This window comes from Nerophis ophidion, linkage group LG22 (assembly GCF_033978795.1).
Source record: "Nerophis ophidion isolate RoL-2023_Sa linkage group LG22, RoL_Noph_v1.0, whole genome shotgun sequence".
NCBI classification, from domain to species: domain Eukaryota; kingdom Metazoa; phylum Chordata; class Actinopteri; order Syngnathiformes; family Syngnathidae; genus Nerophis; species Nerophis ophidion.
Genome location: NC_084632.1, coordinates 16574243 through 16598177, shown reverse-complemented (window position 1 = coordinate 16598177; position 23935 = coordinate 16574243). Strand labels below are relative to the sequence as shown.

At 41.1% G+C, this 23935-nt stretch overlaps 1 protein-coding gene across 7 annotated transcripts in view; it reads left to right on the top strand.

Moving 5' to 3' along the window:
• ptprsa (protein tyrosine phosphatase receptor type Sa) overlaps positions 1–23935 on the top strand; it is a 701781-nt gene that overhangs the window by 174601 nt on the left and 503245 nt on the right. The window lies entirely within an intron of this gene.

Sequence of the window (23935 nt, the reverse complement as noted above, 5' to 3'; positions counted from 1 at the left end):
ACCCACGCATTCACGGGGAGAACATGCAAACTCCACACAGAAAGATCCCGAGCCTGGATTTGAACCCAGGACTGCAGGACCTTCGTATTGTGAGGCAGACGCACTAACCCCTCTGCCACCGTGAAGCCCCCAAATACACGTTTATTTATACAAATTCTTTATTTGTTTGTGTTATATTTATACATTTTATTTGTATATATTTTCAAATCTCAAAAATACTATGACATTTACACATTTATTTATACAAATTATTTATTTATTCGTACATCACTTTTGTATTTGTATATTTATTAATATATGCATATGTATTAATATCAAATTGATATATGTATATAAATTGATGTGAGACAATTCTACTTGCATAAGCGCCACACTTCTCCAGTATGTTTGTCGAAATGTCTTCCCATGCTGTTTGTCTGCATTTATTATTCTGTTCCAAGTTTGAAACCATCCAACTCCTCCATTATGAATCTGCAATGGCCGCCGCTTAGGGTAATCCCGTTTGGGGAAAAAAATAGCGCTGCACGTTAATCATATTGGGATTATTTTTGCCAGACAGTGTGCGAGCGAGTGTGATTTAGGATTTTGAACCAAATGAAAAAATAATAATTGCCCAGCAGGCTGTTTGGATAACAAACTAATGCTGTGTTCTTGATATACAAACTTAATTGGTTCTTGAACAGGGTTTGTAAATAGAAATGTTGCGTATTGAAGCTAATTGCTCCATAAGAAACAATTTAATTATGAATAATGGGTTCCACCTCATGGCAGAGGTGGCGACTTGTCCAAGGTGTACCCCGCCTCCCGCACGAATGCAGCTGGGATAGGCTCCAGCACCCCATGCGACCCCGAAAGGGGCAAGCGGTAGAAAATGGATGGATGAATGGGTTCCAGCCTTGACAAAAGTCCATATTTTGCACTTTAAACACAGTATAAAATGTTACTAACTATAGCCGCAGGCCCCATATAACGGTACGCCAAAGAATCACTTGATTAAAGTACAGTGTTTTATTTCACTATATTCAAACACAGTGTTACTATTAAAACTGCGTGCAATGTTACTGTGGCCCAAAATATTAAATCCACTTGTCAAATAAAACATCTGCATTGTTTTTAATGAATACTTAGGCCTACTATGCTGCTGTATTTTTATCTTGATCATCATTATGATGGTACTTGGAGAGCCCAATTTTTTCTGAGGCGGTACTTGGTAGAAAAAAGTTTGCGAACCACTGATGTATAAAGTAGTGTTTATCAAACAAACATAACAAGGGGGTGAGGGATCAAATTTCCATTTAAAACCAAAACAATGACAACTGTCCTCATATGCAGCCGCCCTGCCGACACACACAGACACAGACTGTCACTATCCTTGTGGTGTACTCAGTTACAAATCACAAAAGTCCTTAATTTTAGCAGTCGGGTAGGTACAGTGATTAGGAATAAAATAAAAATCCATCCATCCATCCATCCATCCATCATCTTCCGCTTATCCGAGGTCGGGTCGCGGGGGCAACAGCCTAAGCAGGGAAACCCAGACTTCCCTCTCCCCAGCCACCCCGTCCAGCTCTTCCCGGGGGATCCCGAGGCGTTCCCAGGCCAGCCGGGAGACATAGACTTCCCAACGTGTCCTGGGTCTTCCCCGTGGCCTCCTACCGGTTGGACGTGCCCTAAACACCTCCCTAGGGAGGCGTTCGGGTGGCATCCTGACCAGATGCCCGAACCACCTTATCTGGCTCCTCTCGATGTGAAGGAGCAGCGGCTTTACTTTGAGTCCCTCCCGGACGGCAGAGCTTCTCACCCTATCTCTAAGGGAGAGCGGCGGAGGAAACTCATTTCGGCCGCTTGTACCCGTGATCTTATCCTTTCGGTCATGACCCAAAGCTCATGACCATAGGTGAGGATGGGAACGTAGATCGACCGGTAAATTGAGAGCTTTGCCTTCCGGCTCAGCTCCTTCTTCGTTCATTTTCTTTGCCTCAACTAGCTGAACTGTCCTCATTTGTAGCCGCCCTGCCGACAAACACAAACACACACACTCACAGACTGTCACTATTCCTGTGGTGCACTCACTGTTTGAAATCACAAAAGTCCTTAACTATTGCAATCAGGTCAGTTAGGAATAAAAATGAATATCCACTTTAGCGTATCGGTTCATCTTCTTTGCTTGTCCCTTTGAAATCATCTTGAGCTAGCAAAACCCCCCAAAAATGCTGTAAAAAGGCTAAAAAAATACTTAAAATGCACAAAAAGTAGCACAGAAGCTAACGGCATCACTCTACTTACTGAACGAATTAGTACCACAGAGTGATCAGCGCGCCCGCAATGACTGTGCTGCCGGGCACAAAATGGCTGCGTTGCGGGCACACAATGGGTGGATGAAGCGTTCGTTTGTCAAGAGAATATTTAAATTTGTCTGTGGCTCGTAGATCGAAAAATTTGGAAAATTAGGGATCGTAAATCGAGGTTCCACTGTACCTTGGAAGTCGGAATGACGTCACAGTCGAGTTATGAGTGTTCCAGTTACAAGGTTGTAAATCAAGATGGCCTCAACCCTGACAGCTATTTTTGCGTTTGCCCTGTCAGAATATACACAACTAGAGACGTCCGATAATATCGGACTGCCGATATTATGGGGCGATAAATGCGTTAAAATGTAATATAGGAAATTATCGGTATCGGTTTCAAAAAGTAAAATGTATGACTTTTTTCAAACGCCTCTGTACAGAGTGGTACACGGACATAGGGAGAAGTACAGAGCAGTTGCTTCTCCCAGTCATACTTGCTACTTCCTGCACTTCTTCCCGGGAGACTCCCGAATTTCAATGTCCCGACCGTAAATCTCCCTTGGCAACCATTCTCCCGAATTTCTCCCGATTTTCCACCCAGACAACAATATTGGGGGCGTGCCTTACCGGCACTGCCTTTGCGTGGTGGCCCAATCACACAATATTTACGGCATTTCACACACACACAAGTGAATGCAAGCATACTTGGTCAACAGCCATACAGGTCACACTGAAGGTGGTCGTATAAACAACATTAACACTGTTACAAATATGCGCCACAATGTGAACACACACCAAACAAGAATGGCAAACACATTTTGTGAGAACATCCGCACCGTAACACTACATTGTCATAATTTTGACTTTGGTGCAGTTTTCTGCGTGGATTGTTTTTCCGAGATGCAACACGACTGGACCGGACATGGCGTGAAGGTAAATACATGTTTTTATTATTACTGTAAAAATGCAAACAAAAGGCACGTAAAGGCGGAGACAAACTTGGCTAAGGAACAAAAACTACCACAAAGGCAAAAATATGGACATGAAACGAAAACTCGCTAACTGTGGCTTGAATGAACAAAAACTTACATGGAAAGAAAAGAGCAGAGCAGCATGAACTATGAAATGGAGCAGTAAACATGGCAAGAAGTGGAATCAGAGTGCAGAGTAAGCATGAACGGAGTGATCACGACAGAACGAGCAACAGAAAATGACAGACTTAAATTGTCTCTTCATGATTGAAAACAGGTGCGTGAGTCCAAATGAGTAAGGTGAAACCAATGAGTTGTCATGGAAACAATACAAGGGAGTGAAAAAACAGGAACCAATGGAGTCTTGAAGTAACATGACACAACTAAACAAAACATAATTACAAAATATGACAAACATAAACACAACAGAACAAATACCCAGACCCCCTTGCAGCACTAATTCTTCCAGGACGCTACAATATACACCCCTGTAACCCCGTAGCCCCCCCTAACCCCGCCCACCTCAACCTCTTCATGCTCTCTCAGGGAGAGCATGTCCCAAATTCCAAGCTGATGTTTTGAAGCCTGTTAAAAAAAAGAATGCACTTTGTGACTTCAATAATGAATATGGCAGTGCCATGTTGGCATCTTTTTTCCATAACTTGAGTTGATTTATTTTTGGAAAACCTTGTTACATTGGTTAATGCATCCAGCAGAGCATCGCAAAAAAAATAAGCATAATAATGTCTTAATTCCACGACGGTATATATCGGTATTGGTTGATATCGGAATCGGTAATTAAGAGTTGGACAATATCGGATATCGGCAAAAAAGCCATTATTGGACATCTCTATAAACAACTTGTATACACTCTGTTTGTGTTTCCTCTTCTTCCAATGTGTGTGAAGTTTACAAAAGACCTTTTTTTTTTTTTTTTTTTTTTACCGCTTATTCCCTTTGGGGTCGCGGGGGGTGCTGGTGCCTATCTCAGCTACAATCGGGCGGAAGGCGGGTTACGCCCTGGACAGGTCGCTACCTCATCACAGGGCTATACATATATATATATATATATATATATATATATATATATATATATATATATATATATATATATATATATATATATATATATATATATATATATATATATATATATATATATATATATATATGTATATGTATATATATATATATATATATATATATATATATATATATATATATATATATATATATATATATATATATATATACATATATATGAATGTGTAAAAAAATCACAAGACTACTTCATCTTTACAGAACTGTTTCATGAGGGGTTCCCTCAATCAGGAGATTTTAATAAAAATCAAGACATGTATAAGTGTGTGTGTGTGTGTGTGTGTGTGTGTGTGTGTGTGTGTGTGTGTGTGTGTGTGTGTGTGTGTGTGTGTGTGTGTGTATATATATATATATATATATATATATATATATATGTGTGTGTGTGTGTATATATATATATATTTATGTATATAACTTGTGTAAACCTTTTGTGTTTCCTCTTCATCCAATGTGTTTGAAGTTTACAAAGGACCATACATATATACATATATAATATTATATACTGCAATATATTATTTACTGCAAGCGACATAGGATGCATATACCACGTGACAAATGGTCATTTACACTACAGTAACATTACCACGTCCAACAAAACATCATATATGGCGGATGTAGTGTGACCCGAACTAGTCAGAAGTACTAAAACAGGAGTTTGTTATATTGTTTACACTGAGAGCAGCCATCTCTGAAAGCCAACTCGGGGGGTGGTGGTGAGTACTCCCCGACTTTCTTAGTAGGAAATCCGACCTTGGGGTAATTTCACTTTAAACGAGTGGATAGGAACTCGGAAATTCTGGCTTCATAGTACAAGTGGAACGCAGTAAAAGACCTGAAGTAACAGGAAGTCTGACTCACTCCAAAAACAGCCTTAGGCTATGTTCACACTGCAGGTCAGTTCTGATTTGGAGTTTTTTTTTTTTTTTTTTTTCGATTCGGTTTTAGTATACGATACACGTACATACACATATCAAAGCGGCCGCCGCACTCTTCGATTTTTATGTGTGAGGCCCTTGGTGGGAAAAGTTTTGGAAACAGCTAATATGAGGCTTTAAGTTTTGTTACAAATAAGTAGACTCGTAAAAACCTGGGGTGAACGTGGAGCTGCTTCAATTTGCATATCTCATGAATGTGCCCGTTGGTAAAGTTGAGTTGAAAAGGTTTCTCTATCCCCTCGCTAATCATAACCAGAGATTGATGTCTGACAAACCGTCATCCATGTCTAAGTAGTTGACAGCCGAGCAGAGACTGAGGGTGCACTATCCTCCACCTGTCGCTGCAGAATGGCAATGAGGGGCTTCCATTCAAAATTCCCCATCGGTGGTCTTCACAGTAGAAGAACTACACAGCTTTACCTTTTCTTTGGTCAATGTCATTGAGGACCTTGTTTTACGTAAGTGAAAAATGCAAAATCCAAGGCCAACAATGAAAAGTAGAGCTGGGTTTATTGATCTAAATGTCAATACCATGGGTTGATATTGGCATCGGATCGATACTAGCCTAATGGGTCGATACATTTGCATGTTTCTCAGCTGTACATCCAGCAAATTACTGGCTTTCCTTCGTGCAGGGACTGCTCGCTTTGCACCTCCCCTTCCCTACTCCTTTGACTTCATTTTTAATGAATACAGTATCTGCCTGCAATGGAGGGTATTTAGTTGCATTTTTTATATTTACATTTTAGTGATTTGTGAGTGTGAATGTTGTCTGTCTATCTGTGTTGGCCCTGCGATGAGGTGGCGACTTGTCCAGGGTGTACCCCGCCTTCCGCCCGATTGTAGCTGAGATAGGCGCCAACGCCCCCCGCGACCCCAAAAGGGAATAAGCGGTAGAAAATGGATGGATGGATGGATTTTGCACCAGCCACTTCTTTCATTAATAATTGTGTGTAATTGATCATAGTAAGGATATTACTTTGATACATTTTAGACTCACACATTCTTTTGTGTAGTTGCATTTAGTTATAAAAAATGTATTTGAATACAATATTTCCCGTGTTTTTATCATCATAATCTAATTACTAGGGGCACATTCCCAAACTTATTCAATTATAGCGGGGGTCGGCAACCCGCGGCTCTAGCGCCGCCCTAGTGGCTCTCTGGAGCTTTTTCAAAAATATATGAAAAGAAAAAAAATATAAAATAATACATTTTTTGTTTTAATATGGTTTCTGTAGTAGGACAAACATGACACAAACCTCCCTAATTGTTATAAATCACACTGTTTGTATTAAACATGCCTCACTGATTCGAGTATTTGGCGAGCGCCGTTTTGTCCTACTAATATTGGCGGTCCCTGAACTCACCCTAGTTTGTTTACATGTATAACTTTCTCCGACTTTCTAAGACGTGTTTTATGCCACTTCTTTTTCCGTCTCATTTTGTCCACCAAACTTTTAACATTGTGCGTGAATGCACAAAGGTGAGTTTTGTTGACGTTATTGACTTGTGTGGAGTGCTAATCAGACATATTTGGTCACTGCATGACTGCAAGCTAATTGATGCTAACATGCTATTTAGGCTAGCTATATGTACATATTGCATCATTATGCCTTATTTGTAGCTATATTTGAGGTCATTTAGTTTCCTTTAAGTCCTCATAATTCAATTTATATCTCATGACACTATCTGTATATAATATGGCTTCTATTTTGTTGCGGCTCCAGGCGGATTTGTTTTTGTATTTTTGGTTCAATATGGCTCTTTCAACATTTTTGGTTGCCGACCCCTGAATTATAGTATCGGTATCAGGATTGGCAATACTAGCCCTGTGTTTACTTTTTATTAGATTGATACCAAATATTCCAGTATCGCGCATCACTATTAAAAAAGCTATTCGATGTTAAAAAAGAAAAAAAGCGACGCTACGACAATGAAATGTAGTTAAGCTACTTGTAATCTATTTGCAACACCGCCACTGCCCATCACTGCTAATAAAAAATCAGATTTTTTTTTTTTTATGGTGCCTGTGCTGAAACGGTACCCAAACTGGTACTAAAAAATACACCGTTTTTAAAAACAAATTTAAAAAAAAAAAAAAATATATATATATATATATCCATTTTTTCTACCGCTAAATTCCTTTTGAGTCGCGAGGGGCACTGGTGCCAATCTTAGCTACAATCGGGCTGAAGGCGGTCTACACCTTGGAGAAGTCGCCACCTTATCGTAGGGCATATATGTATGTATGTGTGTATGTATATATGTGTATGTATATGTTTACATATTAATGCTTATATATTTGTATATATGTATGTATTTGTGTATATATGTGTAAATGTATGTATGTATATGTATATATGTATATGTATCTATGTATATGTATATGTATATATATATACATATATATATATATATATATATATATATATATATATATATATATATAGGCAGTCAGTTGCTACAGAGCCCCAATTTTCATGTGACCTTTCAATTAACCCACGTACAGTATGCCGAGAGCTTCATGGAATGGGTTTCCATGGCCGTGCAGCTGCATCCAAGCCATGCATCACAAAGTCCAATGCAAAGCGTGGGATGCAGTGGTGTAAAGCACGTCACCACTGGACTCAAGAGCAGTGGAGACGCCTTCCCTGAACTGATGAATCACGCTTTTCCATCCGGCAATCCGATGGACGAGTCTGGGTTGGGATCTTGCCAGAAGCACTTTTCATTTCGGACTGCATTGTTCCGAGTGTGAAATTTGGTGGTGGAGGAATTATGGTGTAGGGTGTTTTTTTTTGTTTGTTTTGGCTTAGTTCCAGTGGAAGGAACTTTGAATGCTTCAGGATACCAAAACATTTTTGACAATTCCATGGGATGGCACTTCAAGTTCAGACGTGAGTAAAGGCAGCTGGCCAAATACTTTTGGCAATATAAAAGACCAAATACTTCACAGGGGGTTACATTTTTTTTTACAACACAATTTTTTTCAAATCTCTTGGTTGAGTGGGCAACTCTTCACACTACACTCCAGTAGATAGTTTCATTTTGAAGTGAATTATCTCCTGTGGATGACTCCTCTACTACTCCTGAATACTCGACTTATAGCACTCTTCCCTCTTTGCCTTACCATCACTCGGCTATAAGTGCTGCTGGCACAGCCGAGGACATGCACGCACGAGCTAGTGGATGAAGTGGAGGAAATGTGGTTTTGGAGCTGGAGGACCAAACCGCACTTCTTGGTATGCTTCTCATCACCAGAGGTCACCGGCCTCCTATTAACGGCAGCGGCTATATTAGACCATAGGTGACCTTCTTTGTTTTACTGCAGAAAATGTGCAAAGGTTGCATGTGCAGTGGAGCTTGTAAATTTTGAATGTCCTTGAGATTGGTCATTTAGGAATTTAACCACTTTGGAGTCGGAAGAAAAAAGCTAGTAATAGAAGCATTTTTATCCTGCAATGGATTAATTAGGTATCTATTACAAAAGTAGCTGTGCACTTCCTTTTTATATGAAAACCTCACATATTAAAAGTTCACCAATACAACTAAACATTGCAATCTCCTTTAGAGGTCTTAAAGTAGTTCAATCAAAATAAAAAATTCCCTGTTGCATCCCTCTAAAAGTAAACTTGAATTTCTGTCCGTTTTCAACTTTAAATCCGATAAGACTCATATGTGAGCTACAGATCTTGTCAAAGTTATTTGGTGACAAACCCCAAGACGCAGAGAAGGAGGCAGGCATTGATTCGGAAAACTTGATTTAATTAAAATACTAGAACCAGACCGAACAAAAGAGCACAAACAAAAAGCGCGCACGTGGGCGGATAACAAAAAGGAAGCTAGCAGGTCTCGAGCAAGAAACGGAAGTCGTACATGAAATAAGAAAACAAACTTGGAAGCAGGGAACAAAAGGCAGTTGTCACAGTAACTGCGCACTTGTTGCGCGGAGTTGCCACCTCTTGGATGCACGTAGACCAGACAGACAGGAGTGCAGGTAAGAACTTGATTTTAATATAAAAATAAAAACAATACTGACACAAAATGGAAAAATAAAGCGCGTGCCTACGCACGGGAAGCTAAAGCATGGGAACTTACGTGACTGTTGCATTCAGCAAACAATGGACCAAGGACGAACTAAGGTAGAATGCAGGCTTATATACTCAAACAATAATTAGAACACAGGTGCACCTGACGCCAGAGCAGGTGAACAAATGACGAAACCATGGAAACGAGATAAAGCAGGAAGTGCACAAAACCAGGGATCGGCAGAGTCCAAGCATGATCAAAAACATAATAGACGAAACAATAAACCATCCAAGTAGCGGATCGTGACAGCAGTAAGCAAAAAACGGCAATCAAATAATGCTTACCGCAACGCTGCATTGACAAAACACGACAGGTAGCAACGACAAGAGCGGCATCGACATGACAATAATCCAGCATTGACTGGAAGAACAAAGCAGGTACAATAAGAGCGGACTGATTGACACCAGGTGCGGCCAGGTGCCAATCAGCCGCAGCTGAGGTGAAAACAGCACACAGGGAGACAAACAGGGAGCTGAACCAAAATAAGAGTGCTGACAGGAACTAAGGACAGGAAATACTAAAACACAAACAAACTGTCAGTGGAAAGCCTGACACATCTAAGGCCGTTTTGTTTTTAAACAATGTTTCTAATCAAATATGACTTATTTTGGTAATGAGAATCACTCTTACGTCACTGCCTGGCGTACAGGTTGATGTTCATTGCTGTTAATTGGCAAAAAAATGTCTTCAAAGTAGGAATTATTGATTATAACCCGGATCTTTTCATAGCCAGTACTTAAAAAAAACTGTTTTTAACAACTTTCTAAATTTGATATGAAATAACACCCACATAGTCACCTTTATTCTCTAATGCAGTGGTTCTCAATTGGGGGTACGCGTACCCCTGGGGGTACTTGAAGGTATGCCAAGGGGTACGTGAGATTTTTTTTTAAATATTTTAAAAATAGCAACAATTCAAAAATCCTTTATAAATATATTTATTGAATAACACTTCAACAAAATATTGAACATTTTTGTTCAATATTGTTGAACAAACATTGTTGCATTTCTTTTCACAAACAGTGAAAAGAAATTCAGTGTTGACAGCTAGATTTTTTTGTGGACATGTTCCATAAATATTGATGTTAAAATTAAGTTAATGAATCCAGATGGATCTCTATTACAATCCCCAAAGAGGGCACTTTAAGTTGATTACTTCTATGTGTAGATATCTTTATTTATAATTGAATCACTTGTTTATTTTTCAACAAGTTTTTAGTTATTTTCATATATTTTTTTCCAAATAGTTCAAGAAACACCACTACAAATGAGCAATATTTTTGCACTGTTATACAATTTAATACATCAGAAACTGATGACATAGTGCTGTATTTTACTTCTTTATTTTTTATTTTTTCAACAAAAAATGCTTTGCTCTGATTAGGGGGTACTTGAATTAAAAAAAAATGTCACAGTGGGTACATCACTGAAAAAAGGTTGCGAACCACTGCTCTAATATAGTAATGCTGCCTGAAGCTGAAATTTACTGATCAGTTATTGTACCCAAAAGTAGCATGGTTATTATTATTTATTGTTGAATGTATGTAAATTGTTTTATTTAAATAAATACATGAACAATATACAAAAAAATGTATCATTAATTTACCATTCTTCCCTCTTAATTCTCCGTCACAGATAAGAATCTAATGGCAAGTTTCCCGAGACAAAGTGTCTGTTCTGGTCTTGTAAGTCAGTAATACTGGGTAGTACTCGGAGATGTTAAGTTTCTATTTTTAGGCGAAAAATATACATTCACTGTACAAACATACACTCATGCATATAATCATGTTTCATCAAACACATATTAATGTTGATGCCCTAAGGAAAACTGGGTAACACATGGCACACTGACAAAGCTGAACCTATTTTTACTATAACAATCTACATGGTTAATATAGTTGGCTTCTCTTTCTACCCCTCCATTTATCTGCTTTCTTTTGTATTTCAAGTTATCATGACATATATGTATTCTTGCATTTGAAACAATTGTATTGTTCATAATAGAGGTACCATATTTCTCCAGAAGGTTACAAATGTGTGTGTGTGTGTTATTGAGCCCATGTGGTGATATCCTTTACACACTGATGTCGGTTTTTGATGCAGTACCATCTGAGGGATCCAAGGTCACGGGCATTCAATGTAACGTGCAGTGATTTCTCCAGATTCTCTGAACCTTTTGATGACATTGCAGACGTTAGATGGTGAAATCCCTAAAGTCCTTGCAATAGCTTGTTGAGAAATGTTGTTCTTAAAATTTGTTTTCCAGTTTGAACGATAAGTATCTTGTCTTTGCAGTCTATTCAATTGAATATAGGTTAAAAGGGATTTGCAAATCATGGTTTTTATTTGCCATTTACACAACGTAACAAACTTCGCTGGTTTTGGGGTTTGTAGAAAAATATAAAGTGGTGTTTCGATATACACGCTTTCTCGGCTTAAGTCGCCAGCAATTTTGAGTTATGAGCCTCCTTGAAACGAGTTGAGGCATTGTAAATGGTAAAAGTGTGGTGTTGTGGGGCCGCAAGCACTAATTAAGTTTATTTTGATTAATTTCGATAGGATTTGAGATACCGGTAACTATTGTTGTTATTCTTTATCAATAGAACTATTTGTATTGATATTTTTTATTGCTCCACATGTAGTGTAATAATGTTCATTGTCATTTTTGTGTTATTATTAATTATTTCACTACCTGCTTCTTTGCTATCCCTTTTACCAAAATATTTGTACATATTTTATTTGCCGATGTTCTGTTTTTGTTGTTTTCCTATTGTTGTTGCGTTTGCTGTTGTTGTCTCTCTGTCCCCGCAATTTCCACCTCTGTCTTCCTTTTTTTCTCTTTCTATCCACTCCTGCTCTGGCGATATGGGTATCTACATCAACAATAAAAAAAAATTAAAAATAAATAAATAAAAATAAAAATTAAAATAAATATATATATATACAAGTATTACTTTCCCATGAATTTAATTTAGTACAAAACATGCGTCATGTTATGTTTAAAATGTGATGATAAAAGTATGAAAATATGTTCACTTAAATAAAAAAGAAAGTATATTTCTGGGGGGTATGACGCCTGTAACGTATTTGTATTTATGTTAGCATTTGCGATAGTTACGATTAACATATACTTTTATTCATCCCACAATGGGGAAATTGTTGCAGAGCAGATTTGAAAAGTCCACTAGAAAATTGGGCAAAAATACATGAAATCAAAGAGGGAAACATTAAAGAACACAAAGGAAATTCAAAAGCGCACAGAGCCGTTGCAACCAGCTGCCACATCAGCGGTGCCATTTCTACATAGAGCTACAAAAGTAAAAAAAGGAATAAATAATATATACTGCGCATATAGGGACGGGGTGGCGGAGTGGGGAGAGTGGCCGTGCGCAACCCGAGGGCCCCTGGTTCAATTCCCGCCTAGTACCAACCTCTTCACGTCTGTTGTGTCCTGAGCAAGACAATTCACCCTTGCTCCTGATGGGTGCTGGTTAGTGCCTTGCATGGCAGCTCCCTCCATCAGTGTGTGAACGTGTGTGTGAATGGGTAAACGTGGAAGTAGTGTCAAAGCGCTTTGAGTACCTTGAAGGTAGACAAGCGCTATACAAGTACAACCCGTTTATCATTTATTTATCATTTATATACGACAGGGGTGGGGACAGAGATAGGAACAGACCCAACAAAGTGACCAAGAGAGCCGACTCCGTCCTAGTCTGCCCACCAGCTGCTTAGACTTTGACTTAGACTTCCTTTTTATTGTCATTCAAATTTGAGCTTTACAGTACAGATAAGAACGGAATTTTGTTGCATTAGCTCATGGTAGTGCAGGATAAAAGAGCAATAGGGTGCAGATATAAATAGATTACTGTACAGATAAATATATTGCACTTTTGCATATGCATCCGCGTTTATGGATGTATGTTTTATTGTCTTTATATTCCATCCAGTTAATCCATTTTTGGGGGGAATTGGGGGGATTATTATGATGTGTTCAAGAGTCTGATGGCCTGAGGGAAGAAGCTGTTACAGAACCTGGAGGTTCTGCTACGGAGGCTGCGGAACCTCTTTCTGGAGTCCATTAGTGAAAACAGTCCTTGGTGGGGGTGGGAGGAGTCTCTGCAGATTTTCTGAGCCCTGGTCAGTCAGCGGCTTTTTTGTGATCTCCTGGATAGGAGGAAGAGGAGTCCTGATGATCTGTCAGGTTCAAACACTGATGACATCTATTAAACAGACGAGAAGCAAGGAATCATGCAGAGACCGAGTTAAATTCGGCTCAATTGAGGAGACACCTTTTTTGAGCTGTACTCTGGTTACAGATCCAAACTACGTTCTAAAAGTCCAGCCCATGTGCTTCCTCTATTTATTTGGGAGGTCCCTGGTTACATCACTGAAGCTGTCGCTGAGGGAATGGGGTAATCTTGACAGCTCCAGTTAGACACAATATATGATTATACAAAAATGCAAATGTGCTGACAGTCGTGATATCATGACAGTCGTGATATCGCCTTGTCTCTGCTCTGTCTGCGTCACGGTACTCGATGTTCGGCCTTGGCAGTCACCAGGTCGATTCTGGAAACAAACACTGATACGAGACTGGCTTGCAATCTTTTGGATTGCCAGCTTTGCACAGACAAAGAAAAATACAATTTTAGCACAATTGATAATAACTATAGCAATGGCCCTTATGCATAAGAGTTGTGTTTTAATATATACACGATTATTCTAGCATGATCTTTTCCGCAGTCCTCACCGCTCTCTGCAGAGACTTCCAGTCCGAAGCACTGCAAACTCCAGTCCAGACAGAGATGCAGTTGGTCAGTAAGCTCTCTATAGTGCCTCTGTAGAATGTGGTGAGAGAGCTGTGCTCTTTTTATCTGACGCGAAAAGTGCATGCGCTGCTTAGCTTTTTTTACAAGAGCACCGGTGCATCCCAACAGGAACTTGGTGTTGCTTACGATCTCCACTGCTGTGCCAGCGAGCAATCAGCGCCAGTCTGTGAGTTCATCCAATTGTCGTTATCAATCACGATCTTACAAACCCCGTTTCCATATGAGTTGGGAAATTGTGTTAGATGTAAATATAAACGGAATACAATGATTTGAAAATCATTTTCAACCCAGATTCAGTTGAATATGCTACAAAGACAACATATTTGATGTTCAAACTGATAAACTTTTTTTTTTCACAAATAATCATTAACTTTAGAATGTGATGCTAGCAACACATGACAAAGAAGTTGGGAAAGGTGGCAATAAATACTGATAAAGTTGAGGAATGCTCATCAAACACTTATTTGGAACATCCCAAAGGTGTGCAGGCTAAATGAGTAACAGGTGGGTGCCATGATTGGGTATAAAAACAGCTTTCCAAAAAATGCTCAGTCTATCACAAGAAAGGATGGGGCGAGGTACACCCCTTTGTCCACAACTGCGTGAGCAAATAGTCAAACAGTTTAAGAACAACGTATCTCAAAGTGCAATTGCAATACATTTTGGGATTTCAACATCTACCGTCCATAATATCATTAAAAGGTTCAGATAATCTGGAGAAATCACTCCACGTAAGCGGCATGGCCGTGACCGTGACTATCGATCCCTCAGACGGCACTGTATCAAAAACCGACATCAATTTCTAAATGAAATCACTACATGAGTTCAGGAACACTTCAGAAAACCACTGTCACCAAATACAGTTCATCGCTTCATCTGTAAGTACAAGTTAAAGCTCTAATATGCAAAGCGAAAGCCATTTATCAACAACATCCAGAAAGATAGCCGGCTTCTCTGGGCCCGAGATCATCTAAGATGGACTGATGCAAAGTGGAAAAGTGTTCTGTGGTCTGACGAGTCCACATTTCAAATTGTTTTTGGAAATATTTGACATCGTGTCATCTGGACCAAAGGGGAAGCGAACCATCCAGCCTGTTATCGACGCAAAGTTCAAAAGCTAGCATCTGTGATGGTATGGGGTGTAGCCTTAGTGCCCAAGGCATGGGTCACTTACACATCTGTGAAGGCACCATTATTGCTGAAAGGTACATACAGGTTTTGGAACAACATATGCTGCCATCTAACGCCGTCTTTTGCATGGACGCCCCTGCTTATTTCAGCAAGACGATGCAAAGCCAAATTCAGCACATGTTACAACAGCGTGGCTTCGTCAAAAAAGAGTGCGGGTACTTTCCTGGCCCGCCTGCAGTCCAGACCTGTCTCCCATCGAAAATGTGTGGCGCATTATGAAGCTGTAGAATGACTGAAGCTCTACATAAAACAAGAATGGGAAAGAATTCCACTTTCAAAGCTTCAACAATTAGTTTCCTCAGTTCCCAAACGTTTATTGAGTGTTGTTAAAAGAAAAGGTGATGTAACACAGTGGTGAACATGCCCTTTCCCAACTACTTTGGCACGTGTTTCAGCCATGAAATTCGAAGTTAATTATTATTTGCTACAAAAAAATTAAGTTTATGAGTTTGAACATCAAATATCTCTATACTCTCGGCAGGGTTCTTGAGGGTACATTGGAGTTTGTCCAACCAGTCTACATGTGCTTTGTTAACTTGGAGAAGGCATTCGACCATGTCCCTCGGGAAGTCCTGTGGGGAGTGCTCAGAGAATATGAGGTATCGGACTGTCTTATTGTGGCGGTCCACTCCCTGTACGATCAGTGTCCGAGCTTGGTCCGCATTGCCGGCAGTAAGTCGGACACGTTTCCAGTGAGGGTTGGACTCCCCCAAGGCTGCCCTTTGTCACCCGTTCTGTTCATAACTTTTATGGACAGAATTTCTAGGCGCAGTCAAGGCGTTGAGGGGATCTGGTTTGGTGGCCGCGGGATTAGGTCTCTGCTTTTTGCAGATGATGTGGTCCTGATGGCTTCATCTGACCGGGATCTTCAGCTCTCACTGGATCGGTTCGCAGCCGAGAGTGAAGCGACCGGAATGAGAATCAGTACCTCCAAGTCCGAGTCCATGGTTCTCGCCCGTAAAAGGGTGGAGTGCTATCTCCCAGTTGGGGAGGAGATCTTGCCCCAAGTGGAGGACTTCAAGTACCTAGGAGTCTTATTCACGAGTGAGGAAAGAGTGGATCGTGAGATCGACAGGCCGATCGGTGCGGCGTCTTCAGTAATGCGGACGTTGCATCGATCCGTTGTGGTGAAGAAGGAACTGAGCCGGAAGGCAAAGCTCTCAATTTACCGGTCGATCTACGTTCCCATCCTCACCTAAGGTCATGAGCTTTGGGTCATGACTGAAAGGATAAGATCACGGGTACAAGCGGCCGAAATGAGTTTCCTCAGCCGGGTGGCGGGGCTCTCCCTTAGAGATGAGAAGCTCTGTCATCCGGGAGGCACTCAAAGTAAAGCCGCTGCTCCTCCACATCGAGAGGAGCCAGATGAGGTGGTTCAGGCATCTGGTCAGGATGCCACCCGAACGCCTCCCTAGGGAGGTGTTTAGGGCACGTCCAACCGGTAGGAGGCCACGGGGAAGACCCAGGACACGTTGGGAAGACTATGTCTCCCGGCTGGCCTGGGAACGCCTCGGGACCCCTTTGGGAAGAGCTAGACGAAGTGGCTGGGGAGAGGGAAGTCTGGGCTTCCCTGCTTAGGGTGCTGCCCCCGCGACCCGACCTCAGATAAGCGAAAGATGATGAATGGATGGATGGATGGATGGATGGATGGATGGAACATCAAATATCTTGTTTTTGTAGTGCATTCAACTGAATATGGGTTGAAAAGGATTTGCAAATCATTGTATTCCGTTTATATTTACATCTAACACAATTTCCCAACTCATATGGAAACAGGGTTTGTAAAATCATTTTAATTTAAAAGGGTAACACCATAGCTCGGTTGGTAGAGTGGCCGTGCCAGCAACTTGAGGGTTGCAGGTTCGATTCCCGCTTCCGCCATTCTAGTTACTGCCGTTGTGTCCTTGGGCAAGACACTTTACCCACCTGCCCCCAGTGCCACCCATACTGGTTTAAATGTAACTTAGATATTGGGTTTCACTATGTAAAGTGCTTTGAGTCACTCGAGAAAAGCGCTATATAAATATAATTCACTTCACTTCACCAACTGTGGGGCGTTTTATCACGGTTTATCATTAAAAACGGCAAGCGTTACATTCCTAATGGCAAATAGTATTTTTATTTTTAGTTAATCTTGCAATAGTTATGCTTTTAAATACGTAATTTAACCACAAAATACCTCAACTGCGCAGTAAAAAAATCCGCGTTAGAGAGAAGTCGCGGACTTGTGAATACCAAACATGGTGATGTATAGGTGAAGCTGGGAAGTGTTGTGATAAATTGTCTGAAAAAATGTGTCAATTTCTACGCTGCCCTTCTGGAAAACCAGGACCACACGTGCGCGGCTGCTTTTACTGCCCATCGTTTAGCCTCCGTCGGGGGATGGCTTTACAGGCGCACGGATGAGGGATGTTTCGATTGCACTTTGGCATAGCTGATTTATTGTGCACATTCTTTTTGTGTGCCGTGTTTTAAACATGGAGGAAAACAGTAATTGGATCAAAGTTCACCCGACTATAACGTTTGATGTTGTTTATTCCAACTGGTGAGCTGGCTCTAACTAAGGCAATTTGGGTCAGTCGGCTGATGTATCACTCTGCCTCAAAGGGGCACTGCAAGGGTTTTATGTGGGGTTTTTTTTTATTTTAGGATTACAACATCAAATCAATTTAAACATGCACTAAAAGCGCGGGCAATTGCTGCAAATGTGGTTGCTGCTGTATTTAATATGCATATTTCTCCCATGCTGTTGCACACACCTTCGCTGTCGCTGATGTTCATATTTAAGCTTTTAGCGAGTGGCTAATGCCTTGGCGTTCGGGTGAGCATGCGGCGGCAAGCGCTGGCTGAGCATTAAAGACCGTTTATAAGGAAAGGAGAGCGGTTAACTCTCGAGTGGCTTCCGGGATGTTAGCAGCACAATTAAACAAAGCTCTGCTAATCTTTACAGCTTGTATGTGGAGAGGCTATGTACTCGCAGCACGCTGCTATCAGCCGGTTAATGGGCCTTGTGGGCTTCCGTCGGCCTCATCGGAACAATGCATACTCCGACCATGCCACCCTCATTATGAGGACTAGAAATTAAAGGCTACGGTCTTTTTCCAACCAGCGGGCACACCGGTATATTTGCCAACACTCTCGATTTTCCCGGGAAACTCCCGAATTTCAGTCAATCTCCGAGGGCAACTACTCTCCCGAATTTCTCCCGATTTTCACCCGGACAACAATATTGGGGGCGTGCCTTAAGGGCACTGCCTTTAGCGTCCTCTCTCACCTGAAAAGGAGACTATTATATATGTCTCCGTTATCCATAGGTTTATCTATAACCCATAAAGTAGGCGGGCACGGAGCTATTTCTCAGCGTGTGTTTATTCCAGCCGGCAAGTTAATACACTGACAGACAACATCCGGATTCCCATCATGCATTGCTTCAAAACTACGGCAATTAGTAATGTCCAAAAACAAAACAGAGACGAAGCAGAACGGAGAAGAGACATGGCGACGACGAGTAAGGAGAAGAAGTACTCTTGCAAGTTGAAAAATGATTGAAAAATAATAATTTCAGTTCATCCAGGACAGCTCGAAGGGGAAGGGGTATGCTGCCTGCACATTTTGTAGATCAGACTTCTCCATTGAACACGGTGGCCGAACAGATATACCCATTAATGAACGGATTATTTATTTATATATATATATATATATATATATATATATATATATATATATATATATGTATATATATATATATATATATATATATACATATATATGAAATACTTAAAAATATTTATTATTTTCATACACAATATGTTTATTTTACGGGTTTATTTTCATACATAAGGCGCACCGGATTATACGGTGCATTAAAGGGGTATTATGATTTTGTTTTCTACATTTCAATACAAAAAAACATGGCAGATAGAACAGAAAGATATAGCGACATTAGCTCGGATTCAGACTCGGATTTCAAGGGCTTAAGCGATTCAACAGATTACGCATGTATTGAAACTTCTAACCAACGATTGCATCTTTTGACCACAGGAGCAACTTATATCCGTCGATTGGTAAGTGTTTGTTTGGCATTAAATGTGGGTGGAGGGAAAGGCTGGATACAAATATAGCTACAAATTAGATAGTTTAGATTAGATTAGATAGTACTTTATTTATTCCGTCAGGAGAGTTCCTTCAGGAAAATTACAATTTTCAGCACAATTCAAGATCAGACAAACATTACAGGGAGACAGAACAGGATCGCTGACGGGTCTGTCGGCTTCCAGCGCCCCTTACAAAAAAGAAGACATACAGGTAAACAGGGGGGGAGAAAAGAATAGAAGATTAAAATAAAATAAAAAAAAATCGGTCTTAGCCTGGGCCCTGGAGTGGGGGGGCAGACTGAGGCCAAGGGAAAAAAACAACAACTCATAGCCATAGTACACATCCCTCTTACATGTGTGTAAGAGGGAAACATCAAACATCAAAGAACACAGAGGACATTAAAGACATTAAAGCAGCAGATACAACCAGACACTTCTACATACAACTATGAATAAAAAGTAAAATAAACATATACACAGTGGTGGCCTCTGCGGTGTTCCACGCCATCGTCCGCTGGGGAGGAGGGAGCATGGCCAGACACAGAAGCAGACCCAACAAAGCAACCAAGACATCCGACTCCACTCTCGGCCAGTGTCCAGTCCGTATGGATGAGCGAGGATACGTCCAAGGTAACAGAGGTGTCCGACACCTGCTCACCCAGTCAAGACACCGCGAAGCCTCTCCGTCCCAGCGCTCAGTGCTAGCTCCGCAGCCCTGTCCCCCTCATCCGCATCTCCTCCAGTCCCTCCAAACAGACTCTGGTGTAGCAGACACCCAGCAGCTGGTCTCCATGGCCAAAAGGCTCCCGGGAGGCAGATCCAGAAGTCCACAAAAAAAGCACCACAGAGGTCACGAAAGTGCCACCCCTTGTCACACAGTCCCAAAGGGTCCTGGACCAAAATGCAAAAAAATATAATAACACATGAAAACAAGAGGGAAACACAAAAGGATGACACAAGAGCACAGAGCTCCTTCCAACAGCAGCCACTACAGCAGCGCCATCTTGGAAAAACTGTACATAAAGCTAGCCTAAGTAGCATTTTAGCATCGATTAGCTGGCAGTCATGCCGTGACCAAATATGTCTGATTAGCACATAAGTCAATAACATCAACAAAACTCACCTTTGTAATTTCGTTGACTTTATCGTTGGAAATGCATCTGCTTTGAGTGTCGCAGGATATCCACACATCTCTGTCGTAGCATCGCTATCGTCGGTAAAAATGTGCAGAACAAACGAGGGACTTTCGCATCTTTTGACACTGGTGCAACTTGAATCCGTCGATTGGTATGTGTTTGTTTGGCATTAAATGTAAATGGAGGGAAAGGCTGGATGCAAATATAGCTACAAATAAGCCTAAATAGCATGTTAGCATCGATTAGCAGATAATGTTCCCCTTTAATAGGTCTGTAGTTTGGTTAGTAGTGTATTCCAAAGTCTGGGACCAGCTAAGGAGAAAGACCCGTTGCCCCACTCTCTATATCTGGACCGAGGAACTTCTAGCTGCTGTTGGTTAGCAAATTGTATAACTCAACCGAGGCGATGACTGTTTAGGAGTTCACACGAATAATGGAGCAGTACCATAAACAAACCAACTCTAAAACTGATTGCGAGCCAGTGCAGAGAGCATCGAACTGTCGTGGTGTGGATCCGATGTTGAGGATCGCGCTGAAACATTTTGGACCAGTTGAAGATGATTTATAGAGAACTGGCTGACATCAACTTACAGGGCATTAGGGTAGACAGGGCGAGAACTGAAAAGCATAAATAGGTCACACTTGCTCACAAAGGGTTTTGCTTTAGCCAGAAGGCGCAGCTTGAAAAAACCTAACAGTCAATTTACTTGGCAAAAATTCAGATCACTGTCCAGATTAACACCCAATTCTTTACCACTGGTTTGCAGTAGGGAGCAGGAGAACTCAGACATATTTGGTCACGGCATGACTGCCAGCTAATCGATGCTAAAATGGTATATAGGCTAGCTGTATGTACATTTGTAGCTATATTTGCATCCGGCCTTTCCCTCCACCCACATTTAATGCCAAACAAATACTTACCAATCGACGGATTTAAGTTGCTCCAGTGGTCAAAAGATGCAATCGTTAGAAGTTTCAATACATGCGTAATCTGTTGAATCGCTTAAGCCGCTGAAATCCGAGTCTGAATCCGAGCTAATGTCGCTACATCTTTCTATTCTATCTGCCATGTTTGTTTGTAATGGCATCACACAGTGACCTCACAGGAAAATGGACGGGTGGATTTATAGATAGCGAAAATCAGGCACTTTAAAGCCTTTTTTCGGGATATTCAATGATGGGTAAAAAAAATTTAAAAACTTCGAAAAATAAAATAAGCCACTGGGAACTGATTTTTATTGGTTTTAACCGTTCTGAAATTGTGAAATACTGAATCCCACTACTACTGACCACGCAGTCTGATAGTTTATATATCAATGATGAAATATTAACATTGCAACACATGCCAATACGGCCTTTTTAGTTTACTAAATTACAATTTTAAATTTCCCGCCAGGTATCCTGTTGAAAACATCGCGGAATGATGACGCGTATGTTGACGCGTGTTTGTGACGTTATTGGTTGGAGCGGACATTTTAGCCCAGCACCACTCACGGCTAAATGTCGTCTCTTTTCATCACATTATCACACAGTATTTTTGGACATCTGTGTTGCTGAATCTTTTGCAATTTGTCCAAGTAATAATGGAGACGTCAAAGAAGAATGCTGTAGGTGGAAAGCGGTGTATTGCAGCTGCCAATAGCAAAACGAACACAGCCGGTGTTTCTTTGTTTGTTGTGAAGCTTTCATATAGAACAGAGCGGTCAAGCAAACATGTTTCTCTACCACATGTCAACCAGCAAGTTTTTGGATGAGAAAATTGTGATATTAAGTCGGCTCTTTCCGGAGACTTGAGTGGAGTTTGCGTCCTCCTGCAGCAGCTGTCAAAAAGGCAGCTGTGACTTTCCTGGCTCCTCCATATGGCTTCCCTCAGAGACACTGGCGGTCACCGCAGCCCTCCTACTTTCAGGTATGACTTTATGATCTCACTAAAACACTAGTAACACAATAATTGGATGAGGGATTTTCCAGAATTATCCTAGTAAATGTGTCTAACAACATCTGAATAGCTCCCACTGCCGTCACCTTTTTTTTTCTTTCTAGTGCTTCACTCTAACTTTCCTTATCCACGAATCTTTCATCCTCGCTCAAAGTAATGGGGAAATCATCGCTTTCTCTGTCCGGATCGCTCTTGCTGCTGGTGGCCATGATTATAAACTCTCTTCTTGCTCGTCACGGCGCACCTTTCGGTGGCCGGTGGTTGCGTCTTCCGCGGGGGTTCATCTCTGTCCTGGTCGCTTTCGCCATCTTTGTTGTCAGGTGGTTCCTCTCCTACTTCTGCCGCAATTGTTCCTCCTTCTCCCCTTTTATTGTGCAGCAGAAGATGTAGAGATTGAAAGCAGGTGTGTCGTTTACGCACCTGGCTCGGATTGCTGCAGCATCGCTCCGAGTGCGCCCCGCCTCTCCTCTCCGCTGCATGCTCCGCCTCCTGGCCGCCATCTCGGGTAGGACCGCTGTCTGTCCTATCCTGCTGTCGGCTCCGTCTCTCCACAGTAATACTCATTCATTCTTCTGTTGTTCAGATACTTTACATTAGATTTGGATGATACCACAAATTTGGGTATCAATCCAATACCAAGTAGTTACAGGATCATACAGTCCTCATAAAGTCCTCATGTGGCCAAGGACATATTTCCTGAATTTATAAACGTAAGATAAAATTTAAAAAAAAAACAAAGATGTTGTGATGCCAAAAAAAATCGACATAATCATACTAGTATCGACTAAATACGTGCCTGTACATGATATCATTACAGTGGATGTTAGGTATAGATCCACCCATGGCGTTGAGCTACGGTGTGTAGTGAAGCATGTTTAGTTATTCCTCGTCCTGCAGGGATGATACTTGCAAGAATCTTACTTTATTTGTCGCCATGGAGACCCGGATTTAGAAGTAGCTAAAAACTGCCGACTCGGCTGGACTTTAGCCGTTAACTAGCTAACCAAGTCTTAAAGCACCTCTTTGTGAGGGCGTTTCAGTGTTATAACTTCACCTTTATCTTTAGTTTTTAAACGTTTTCTGTCCACACACTGTGTCTGCTTGTAAGTACTCCGTGATTGTGCGCTGCCGAACATGCTCCCCCGCTAATAAACCAGCAATGACATGACGTAACGACGACAGGGGTGGTGATGGAGCGGTACTTTTCAGACGCGGTATAAAACCGCAGTGTTTTCAACCTTTTTTGAGCCAAGGCACATTTTTTGCGTTGAAAAAATCCGGAGGCACACCACCAGCAGAAATATTTAAAAAACAAAACTCAGTTGACAGTAAAAAGTCGTTGTCACAATTGTTGGATAT